Source organism: Miniopterus schreibersii (genome assembly GCF_964146895.1).
Source record: "Miniopterus schreibersii genome assembly, chromosome: 18".
Lineage (NCBI taxonomy): Eukaryota > Metazoa > Chordata > Mammalia > Chiroptera > Miniopteridae > Miniopterus > Miniopterus schreibersii.
Genome location: NC_138121.1, coordinates 20,550,793 through 20,562,757, shown reverse-complemented (window position 1 = coordinate 20,562,757; position 11,965 = coordinate 20,550,793).

The window sequence follows — 11,965 nt, the reverse complement described above, 5'->3', positions numbered from 1 at the left end:
CCAAACTCTCCCAGACCTGCATGTCCACTCAACTTCTTTTCATTCTAAGGACAATCTCATGAGATGAATGTTCCTTGGAAAATACCTTTCAAGGTTGACCTTTTCCAATGTCTTAACTTTACAGATGAGAAAAAATAAAAGTCTGAGAGAAAAAGTAAGTTTCCTTAGGTCGTTCTAGTCGTCTGAACCAGGACTCCAGCCTAGACCTTCAGGCAGTAACCAAAGGACCAAGTTCCTTTTTTGCTGCTATATCCCTAATGTGTTTTCAATGGAGTTATCAATAAGTAATAAGGCAATGACTAATAAATAACAGCTAAGTGTTTTACCTGCGTTATTTTGCATCTTGATTAAAATCCTACGGGGTAGATACTCTGATTACCAGTTTTACAGACAAGAAAATAGAAATGTAATGCCAGCCACGGACCTTGGGCAATGGTAGTACATGCAAAATGAGTAAATGAATGAATAACACAGGATAAGATACTTTTTACTACAGATATTAATTACTACCACCCCCCACGAATCTTCCCCCAACAGAGGAAGCTATAAAGGGGATGAATAATAAAATATGGTTTCCCTTTGATCATGACAGATCCTTCTCTCAAATGTGAGCTGAAGATCACACTCCAGATGCAATAGCTCTATAGCTCAGTCCCATGACCAACACAGAGATGCTATGCAGGTCTCGCAACAGAATGTCCTTCTGAGCTTCCTTCATCAAAGCCTGAGAGGTCCCATCCTAGCCATCAGGAAAGCATTAGCCTAGCCCTCCCACACTTCCATTGTCTCTTGAAAGCCGCTCAAGTCTTTTATGCCATCACAGAAATCCCATCTCTTGGGATTTCACATTGTTTCCCATCCTTGCCCTTAATTCTGTGTTCCTTTCTCACAACAGAAAAACCTTATATCTTAAAGTTAGAACTCCTGGGGCTGGGGCTGGGGCTGGGGCTGGAGCCTGGCTCTGGGCCTTACATGTTGTGTGACCCTGGACTAATCATTCGAGGGATAAGAGAATCACCATCACCATCACCACCACCATTATCATCATCAAAGTGCTCATTGGTTGACTCTACCTACCATTAGCAGCTTTAAACTTCACAACAAACCATTGCCGCAGCTGTTATTATTGTCCACACTTTATGAATAAGAAAATGGGACACAGAGAAGCTAAGCTAGGTCTTCAATTCAAAAGCCCTTTGAGGTGCATGGATCGCATGTGTGAGTGTGTAAGTGTGAATGAATTCTCTTTTGTTGTCACAAGCCTAGAAAGTAGGTATTATCATCCCCATTATAAAGATGAGGAGACTGAGTCTCCGAAAGATTTAAAAACCTGCTAAACATCATGCCCAGGGCAAATGAGTGGTGGAGACAGAACTGGAACTAAGAGCTATATGTCTGCAAAACGCGAGCTCCTTTGATTGTATGATTCTGAAGTTTCTGAGCCACAATTTCCTCATTTGCACATGAAGGTCATAAAAGTGCCTCCCTCTTGGTGACTGCTGGGAAGCTCGTGGTATGTGAAAGATGTCATAAGCTGTATGCCCCATGATGGGCGCCTATTCCTCATCTTTGTCTATGCAAACCAACAATGAGGAGCCTCTCTGGCAGGCTGCCATTTGCTGACTCTAGGTTCATGTGTTGGCTGCAAGTTAGATTCACTCACCTAATTTTTTAGGGCCTTTTACAATGTATGAGGTCATTTGTCTTTGTTAGAGAAAGAGATTTAGTGATGAATTCACCCTACAGCATAATTAGCCCCAGGCCTGTCGGTCCCTGAGGGAATCCTTCCTATCTTAGCAAAACATAGGCAACCTGAAGCGCAGGGGCATGTCACTCCATAGAGTCTAGCTAATCTAACACAAAATGCGTTGAATCAACAGGTCTTTCTTTATTCCTGCTACCACCAAGAGACTCCATTTCTCCCCAAAGCAAAACAAAGGAGTCTTTTTTTTTCTTTCTTTTTTTTTTTTTTACCAGCATTAAGGTTGATTGAACAACGTAAACCCCAACTGCCAACTATTAAGAATGGCTGGATTCTTGGTTTGCATTTCTACAGATGTTCCTTGGGGTTTTTAAAGGAACAAAGGCGTATACTTAGGAAGCGGAAGACACTTGTTATGCTTGCTATGGCTTCTAGAACATGCCCCTACTTGATTTTCAAAAGACTTTCTGAACATAAAGGCTAGGTGGTTGCCAGCCCGCCTCAGAATGACAGAAGGATTTACTCAAAAGAGAGAATTTGCACTTTAATTTTCAATCATGCTTTGTTCCTGCCCACAGAGCAACCAAAAAAACGAGAGGAAATGTTTGCTCTCCATCCCCAGTGGCTTAGATCATTTGGCTATCATATGACCTTCGGTGATCTAAGTCACCTCTACCCTGGCTTTGCCAAAAAGTTGATTGCTGTTCAATTCTTCCTCTCCAAGGTCGTTCAGCAATAACATGTCTTCTCCCTACTGATTGAAGACAAATAGGGGGGAAAATCCCGTGGCAATCCAACTGGCGGTGGATGTGTGCTGGCTCAGATGGCTTCTGCCCGCATGTGCTGAGGCCCACGTGCTCTCGTAACAGTCCTCGGAGTCACTGGTTTCGTGTCCACGACGAAGCCAGAAGGAGCATTTGCAGCCAGCTCCAGACCAGAACCTCTCCTCCACTCCCAGGGAGGCAGCAAGGCCAAAACAAGACGCAGGACTCAGAGATGAGCACACCAGGAGACGCAGCGCAGCCGGGACCAACAGGTAACAGACTCCAAAGACATCCCTCTTGGTGTTTTAGAAAGACGGCACACGTGTAGAAAGTCGCAGGAACCTTCACGTTGGAGAAAGCAGATTGTTCCCACGGGAAATCCTCACTCTCTCCCACCCGATCTAGCCAATTCCTATTCACGATTCTGGTCTCAAATCAGACAGCTTCCTCTGGGAATTCTTCTCCAGCTCTCCTGAGAGGAGGGGAGGTGCTTCTCCGATGGGCTCTTTAGCACCCAGTTCTCCCACCCTCGTTACTATACATTTTATACCCCGTGGCTGTAACGCCCATTTTCCCTATCAGCCGAAGGTTCAGCAAGGCCAGGAGAGATGCTTGCCTCGGTCGTTACTGTGCTTCTAGCTTCAGTTCAGCACATGCCCTGTGTGGAAGGACTTTCTGCCTCAGTATCTCATTAGTCCATCAAGTGTTTACTGATCCGCTCACCAGGCCGCCTATTCCTCCTGCCAAAATGAGGCAACGTGGTTTTAGCACCACCAGGATTGACCTGACCAGGCCACAGTAGAGGAAAATCATCACATCCATTAATGAGAACTTGTGTCCTTTTATTACTGCCACTTAGGTGCGTCCAGATTGCCTGGACGGGCTCACTGTGCAGAGCGTAACGCGGCCCTCGCAGCCTGTGTGACAAAGGGCCCCGGGTCGGCGCTCACTCGCAATCACCCCAACCTGAGAACGTGCCGCTGATTCGATTTGATTTACAAACACGTTAGAGGACAAGCACAGCGGCTGTCATTTAGCCTTGTTTTAAAAGGTGTGAGTAACTGGCCTTTCTAGGTGCTGTGGTGATTACAGAGGAGGGGGGAGGAGGCAGCGCTTCCCTGAAGTCTCAGGAAGCCAGGCTCCCACCTTACATCCCGCTCGACCAGAGTTCGCCTTCGGTAGGAACGTTTCTGTTTAGCACTTGGCAAAAGCCTTTGTTTAACTCAACTGTATTCTATTTGGAAAAGGCAAAACAGTTGCACGTGACACTAAATTCCTTTCAGTGAACTGAGTATTTCTTCAGAGATTTAAGTGTTCCCATGTTATAGGGCAAGCAGCACAGAAAGGCTGCAGAAAGAACAGAGTGTTCGGAATCAGGTAAATTTGGGATCGAATCTCTTCTCTGTCACTAGGCAGTTTGTGACAATGGAGAAGCGGCTGAGAAGTAGGCAACTGCTTCTCCGTGTTAAAGTGTGAGAAGGGGCATAGGGTTATTTCTCTCACAAAATTAAACTCTCCGCACGTCTAACATCTCATTGGACATACACTTCCCACAACTGCTGTGCCAGGCACAGAGAAGCCCAGAATCAGTCCTCGTTCTCCGCTTGCTGCTGTTTCCCGCCGGATACAACCTCTGTCCATCTGCTCCCCTGGCTGACCTTGGAGTCTAACAAGCCCTGCCACCGAAACATACATTTAATGAAGAACACGTCCTGTGATCGCCAAAGTGTAAAAAGTAGGTAAAGAGAAATGATAGCTCCCTCTACACCTTGAGATCTGTGGGCTCATTGGCCCTATCTCAGATTGCAGAGAGAGAGAGAGAGAGAGAGAGAGGGAGAGGGGGGGGGGGAGAGAGAGAGAGAGAGAGAGAGTGTGTGTGTGTGAGATAGCCACAGCTTTGTAGACGCCACAGGACCCTCTTTGTGGACAGACGTGGATGGGTGTGTGGGTGGGGAGAGGGTACTATCTACAGGGTGGAGAGACCCCAAGAGGACTGTTTCCTGGAGAGATCCTTTGAACCAGCCCACTCTGTAACCAGCGGTGAGAGCTGAGAGCCCCCTGGCGTTCCTTAACCATGTTCCGTGGGGCTGTGAGGCGATAATGGGGCTGGTTGGAGCATCTCTAGGCAGATGCTGCCATCTCCTGGTTAGAGTCACGCTTAGCAAATCCCAGAACGTTCACTGTTCTAGACTAGAACTGCAAGGACAGCCTCTCTCAGTGGGCTCTTGGAAGGCACGAAAATACTAGGGAAAAACAAGCTGACTGTCAGCAGAGCCCATCATTCCCTTAAGACATAATCTGGGCCCATCATGCACTACACAGAGCTCTGCCACTGCACTTCTCAAACTGGCCTGTGCTGGTAGTTTTCTTTCTGGTCTCCAAAACATCAATGTTACATAAAGATTTTGTTGTCAGGAGCTAAGCAACTTTACCAGAAGGTAATTTTTTAAACTTCTTCCTACCCTGAAGCACATGATCCAAAGTACTGGGAAATAGCCTGTAACATAACAGGTATTTTTCACATAGTAACTCCCTTTCTAGCTGTTTCCCAACACACTACAAACCAACCAAGCTTTTACAGTTCCATCCCAACCATTGCACATATCTGGAGCTGCACACTCATTAGCCGCAGCCTAACCTGCTTGATTACCTCTGCTGACAGAGCTCTCACTACCCAACATGACTGCTGATTCTACTGTTGGACAACGATATTTGTTAGCAAGTCCTCATTTGTCTCACTGGTTCCTTTTTTCGCATATCTGTTCAGATATGCAAAGGGAATTTTAGTATGCAGGTCTCTGTTCATCAGAATAAATATTCTTAGGTTCTTCAGACTTAGCACTCACAACATACATTTCAAAATCTTTAATCACACTTTCCCTGCTTATTTGGATGTGCTTCATTTTGTAATCTCCATCTCGAACTGAATTTATGGGAGTTTTATAAAATGCCCTGAGCAGTGCTACATCAGTAGAACCATGATCTCCCTGTTCTGAACAGTAGAGTTGTATCAATGTGTTTAAGGATGCATAAATGTGGTTTTAAAGGGTTAGTAAACATGTTTGCACAATGTCATCCAGATATTTTGCACAGGGACGTCTGCTAATTTTCTATATACTGACCCTGGTCTTTTAGCATATATAAATCATTCACATTCATACCATGACAAGGTTAGTTCTGGCCTGTTTTCAGACTTCCCATATACTTGTCATCCCTCTGCGATTATGACAGTTTAAGGCTCTGGTTTCTGTTTACCATCCTAGAAGTACGGAAAATACTGACTTACATGCTCCTCCTTGGTCACAAAAGTGACTCATTTTATTTTTATTTTTGTAAATTTTTCATTTATTGATTTTTAAAAATTTTTTTTTTTTTTTAAGAGAGAGAGAGGAAAGAAGAGGGAAGGAGAGAAAGGGAGAGAGAGAAACATCGATTTGTTGATCCACTTATTTATGCATTCACTGGTTGCTTCTTGTATGTGCCCTGACTGGGGATCCAACCTGCAACCTTGGCGTGCTGGACAATGCTCCAGCCAACCAAGACACCCAGCCAGGGCCTTGATTCATTTTATTTTAAATGTTTTTTCAAAATAAACTCATTTTTACTGAAATTTATTTAAAAGATTCTTTTTTATTACTATCATATGTGAAAACCTAGCAACACTTGTCTTTAGAGGAAAATGCAAAAGTAAATAGAAGGGAAACTAGACAAATACATTATGTTCGAGAAAAATATAGTTGTTTGCCAAAGGTTTTATCAAAAAGGGGGCAATTAGAGGTTTTAGGCATTATTTAAAATAAGAGTGTTTTTTCAGGGGAGCCTGGGGGGTTATTGCTTATTGGGCAGAATTTCTATTTGAGGGGATGAGACAGTTTTGAAAATAGAGAGAGGTGATGATTGCACAACATTGTAAATGCACTTACTACCACTGACTGGTACACTTAAAATGGTAAATTTTACATCATGTATATTTACTAATAAAAATGCTTCCAAGAAAGTATGTTTCTTTAATCATATTTAACCATTTTGAAGATTTTGAAAGGAGCATAACATTCACCCCATGTGATTCAATGTTATGAAATGAGCCACCGGGACCACACGGATCGAGAGTGATGTGAGTCCCATATCTTGGAGAAACACGGACCTAAGCCACTGATAAAGAATATTGCTCACATTTGGACACATATATTTAGCATTCAAAGCTGGTTTTGAAGATGGACATATAGATGTGCTTATCATTCCCATTAACGCACAGACTGGGTATTATAAAACCGCGACCCCTTTAATAAGGAAGCCAGGGAACCTGACGCCTCATTTCACCCTTACAGCAGCATTCACGGAGCCATTCTCTCTCATTTCTGTTTACAGGTGAGGCTGAGCCTTGGAGTGGGGAACCAGGAGTGGACACCACAGGGGGATTAAGCAGCTAGGTCCTCTCATCAGAGCTCCCACCTCCACGCACGATCAGAAAGGAACAGTTTAGGACAGGAAGCCCCGGGGGTGGTCGCAGAACTGAACGAGGACAGGGACCGGCTAAAACCAGACCCATCCAAGCCGGAGGGAAAACTGATCACAGACCGACCCCAGCGCTCATTATTACCATCACTGTCATGAAAACTGACTCCGCAGGGAGAAGGGGGGCCCAGCGGGGACAAACTCCGTGACACTTCCAGAACGGACCATATTAGGAACAAGACCCCCCTCCCCCACCAACCAGAAGGCGAAGTCAGAATGTGGGGCCACAGATCTCAGAAACGATCCACCCTGGGAAACACACTAAATCCCAAGGACTGACTGTCCGACTGACTGACCCAGTACGCAACTCACTCGAGGGCCGGCCCACGTCCGCTTGGACCTGTCCTTTCGCTTCTCTCACAGCGGCACCCGTGTGTCCTGGCCCCTTTTTTCTACCTGACTAAACTTGCTTGCTTTCTCACTCAGGCTCCTTCTTGAAACCTTTCCTGAACGAGTCAAGGACCTGGAGGTTGGGGATTGCGCCAGCCCCAGCCCCCCTCACAGAACCGGCCTGGTGACAAGGTAACTGGACATTAGAGAGAAAGAGAATTTCTCCTGGGTCACATTTTTTAGTTGTGAGAATCCCAGGCTTGAGCCTGACATTATCTGCCTTCAAAGGCTAGGTTTTGGGTGTGCGTTTTTGTTTTGTTTTTTTTCAATTCCACCACAAGAATAGGCACGAAAGAGTAGAAGAATCTGGAAGCCCTTCCTTGTGGCAGCTCAGTGGTTCCCAAACTTGGTGGGCACAGCTTGTGGATGCTGATACGGACCCCCCTGCTCTGCCTATGTTCACATGGAGAGAAAGGGGGAGTGGCTTACACAAGGCTGCAAGAGCAAATGCACATTTTAGAAGACAGATTTAATTCTCCTTGTTGAAAATAAAGGCTTTTCCTGCCTTTTCTTAGAGCATTTACTTTAGAAAACATACCAGCTCTTTCTCTGTCTCTTTAAAATGTACATAAATCTTTCTAAAAGCTGTGGGCAAAAAGGGGTCCTACAGAAAGTAACCTCACAGTGTGATCTGATCATAAACTCCTAACTGGGCAGGTCCCAGTGGGCAGTGCAGCCCCGGGCCTGTGACTTCCGTAATGGAGAGTTTTTGAAGCCAGCCCCAAGCATTGTCCTTGTGCATCTAGGTTACCACACCTTTGAAATGCCAGAAGTAACCACCCTCCAGAGAGCACAGTTGGGTTAACTATGCCGTAATCCAATCCCCATCCTGCTTTCTCCCACCTTCGGGTAATCTTAGGTCCCCTCCTTAATTTTAAAGGCATGAAACAAACTGTCCCTCTCCAGATCTCTCCAGAACTTGCTTCCTGGCAACTGTTATCAGTTTTAGTTCAAGCTCATAAAAATTCTCTACAGATTTGGACATTCTTAAGTTGACAAAGCTAAGTAAACCTCTTACCACATTTATGACCCAGGAATTTCTGCCTCAAGAACCTAGGACCCATCTCTTTAAAATGTAATCATTGCCCAGTCTGGCGTGGCTCAGCGGTTGAGCTTCAACCTAGGATCCAGGCGATCGGGGTTCGATTCCCGGTCAGGGCACATGCCTGGGTTACGGGCTCGGTCCCCAGTCGGGGGCGTGCAGGAGGCAGCTGATCAATGACTCTCTCATCATTGATGTTTCTATCCCTCTCTCCCTCTCCCTTTCTCTCTTTGAAATCAATAAAGATATATTTTTTAAAAATAAAAATAAAATGTAATCATCAAGGAAGAGTGTGCCCCTGCCACCCAGTTTCTGTAGGAGGACAGCAGCCTGACGTAGCAGGTGCCTTGCTCCAAAACTACCTCCTGTCACTTAATTTTCCTTCAGATAAAACCAATTAGCTATCACAGAAGGTCACCCCAATTACCAAATGAACTTAGGAAGACGTGTGTGACAAACAGTGCTGTTGGGTCCGCTCGTGGAGGACCAGTTACTGTCTATCAGTGGCTGTATCCGCTTGGCTATGAAAAAAGGTGAGATTTCTTTCTGCCTCTTCTTTAGCGGGTTGCCTGGGACGAGCATTACATTCAGTTTCATGGTTGTTCAATAATAACACTGTCTTCCTTCCTTCTACTTCTTGTGCAGAGGTTTTCTGCACTGGCAGGAGACTTTGTTTTAGCTGTATTTCCCCAACAAGGTCATCACACAGTGAACCGGTGCTGAGTCCAAAAAGGACCCACCTGATTTCTGGCCTGGGACTCTTTCCATTGGCCCCATGGCCTCTTAGGAATAAAGGGGAGCAGATAGGCGACCCCAAAATATTCCCCCATGGTCTATTGATTATTTTGAGATGGTTATTTTTTTATGAAACAGCAGACATGGGAGAAGCTCTGAAAACTGAGTAGAAGGTACCCTTTTGTAAGAGACACATTCATATAATGAAAATGTCCCCCTTGTAAGGGTGCCTGCCTCTCTGTACTGGGAAGAGGGGATGACTAAATCTTTTTATCAATGGAGACGTCTAGGACTTAAATCTGCATAACAACCTTACCCTTGTTTGCTGTGCTTTTCTTGGTAACTACCTTTCACTGGCCTTCCCTTCCCCCAATGTACATATTCTTTCCTCTTTAAGTAGAGATGTTATTGACTGTGGTGGTTTGGGCCACTTGGGGGAGTTCCTCAGTTATCTTGGGTCTGTCCCTTATAGACAGGAGGTGTACATGTCATTAAACCTCGTTTTGTTTTTCTCCTGTTAATCTGTCTTTCAATAAAAAGGTCGGGGAGAGGGTCTCAGCCAAGAACCTAGAAGGGTAGAAAGAAAATTCTTCTTCCTTCCTTACAAAGCATACACTTTTATGTTTGCTATTTTTTACTGTTGAGGGGGTTCAGAACAGGCCACCCCAGGATGTGCCACCTTGTCATATGAATTATGTTGAGCTGAACAAAACAGAGCCCCTGCAGGCTCAGAGGAACTTTTACTTTAAAGAGCATTTACTTATCATTACTGTTAGGAAGCAGTAATTTCATTATTTACATTTTATTGTAGAACCCCCCGTTATATCTTTAAGAAATACTGTATCTCCGTAAAGGATTGCGTGTCACAGGAAGCTGAAGGCCTCTCACTGACACAAGCGGCCCTGCCATCCAGCGGGAACTGAGAGGTGACGTTCGTCCGCTTGGACTCCGTGGGGCATCTTAACATTCAGGGGAGTAATCAGCACTCGGGAGAATTACATCTTCGGCAACGAGGAGTTTTAGAGCCTTTGCAAACTGGAGCTTATTATTTATGAACTCTTTGCTCTTTAGAATTGAGAACAGAGCAATTAACTACAATTTCACACCTTCAAAAAAGACTAAGAACGCAGCCTGCCATCTATTGTAAATTCCAAAGTGCGTTCTTTCGCTTAAATTTATAGTTCCGTTGTGCGGAAATTTCCCTCTTATTCAAAAGAAAGTTTGAAAGTGAACCTTTTATTTTGTTCACTGGAAATGGGCACCGCATAGCAATTTTGTTCTTAAGAAAATAAGCTTAATAGGCCCCATCGTAAAAATAATAGCAAGGCCAGTATTTAAGAGCATTCTACACGCAGGAGGACCACATCGAGTGGGACAAGATGCCCCTTGGTCCGTTCACTGAGTGGAGATCCAGGTTCTGGAATCTCGCGCCTTGATCACAGTCTGCGTGTTAGTTAGGGAGCCTGAGCCCTCACTCTGGGCCAGGCGCTGTGCTCGGAGCTTCATGGAAACCCCTTAATCCCACAGTGGCCACACCACACTCACACCACTGCTCACCTCACATGCACTTGTGTCAGTGAGATTAGGGCAGGTCGCCGAGTCTCAGTCACACAAGTGGGAAGGCGTGGATCTGGCCCCAGCAGCCTGACCAGAGCCCGAGTGTGTCCCTCTCTGTGTGCCGCACTCTACCCAAGAATCAGGTAGATATGAGGAACCCTGAAAGGCTGGCCACGGTCAATGGCGTTGTACCAAACCACTACTACTCACCACGTCCCACCAGAAGAAAGGACCACGATGCTCCTCCTCGATGCCAACAGTAAATAAAATGAAAGAACTCACTTGATTTTCACACTTCAGAGCTGCTCAAAGAAGGAATTAGGATTGAACTTCTCTTCCCTGTTCTTTAGATCTCAATATCATCACCACTTTCTTCCATTCTTACTGTCTCAGGCCCCTGTTGCCTCCTCCTAAAATATTATATTTAATTCTAATACCATCTTTCCTCCTTCAGCCTCCTGCTTAATGAAATTTTTCAGAGTGGTTCTGCTCATGACCACGCTACTTACTGCTCAAGAAACTTCTCAATGGATGCTCATGATGACATGACCAAGTGCCTCCAGCCTGGACCTCCTGTTCCGGTTCCCAACTGCGCTCAACACGTCCCCGACTCCTCTCATCCAAAGGGAACCACCAATTCAACCGTTTCCATGTAATTCCCTTCCCCCCACCTCAACTAAGGACTCCTATCAACATGTTCTAAGATCTTGCTGTGTTTGGTGATCTGTGATAGGACTTGGACAAGTACAAATATAAACTCTTTGTGGGTCCCGCCCTCAGGTCACAGATATGTAGTAATCAGATGAACTGCGCACACACCAGCTGAAATAAAATAACCCAGAAGATCGAGAACTTCGGAGACTTTACTGAATTCAGCTAGAAAGTGTGTATTTAGCTCAGTTATTTTAGTCATGTTAGCAACTGAAGCAAACTCACATGCCTGGTGTGAATACAGTACTAGGCTGGAGGGCCTTAGGGTCATGATGGTGACCTCTAGAAGGAGTGAAATGAAATGCACCGTGATGTTTCTCCCTTCTATCCTGCCTTCAGTTCTGCACTTATTTTATTTTTCAAATTTGCTCCAAATATATTTTGTCACTTCCTACTATTGGTTACCCAGTTTTCCTGTTCTAGAAAAATTATTTTCTTTCTGCCTATTCAAAATATATTATAATATACTATACTAATCTATCAAAGTTCAGCATGTAGCCCATTTCATTGTAAAATGACCATTCCCTTCTGTGAGGTCCAATTGCTCTC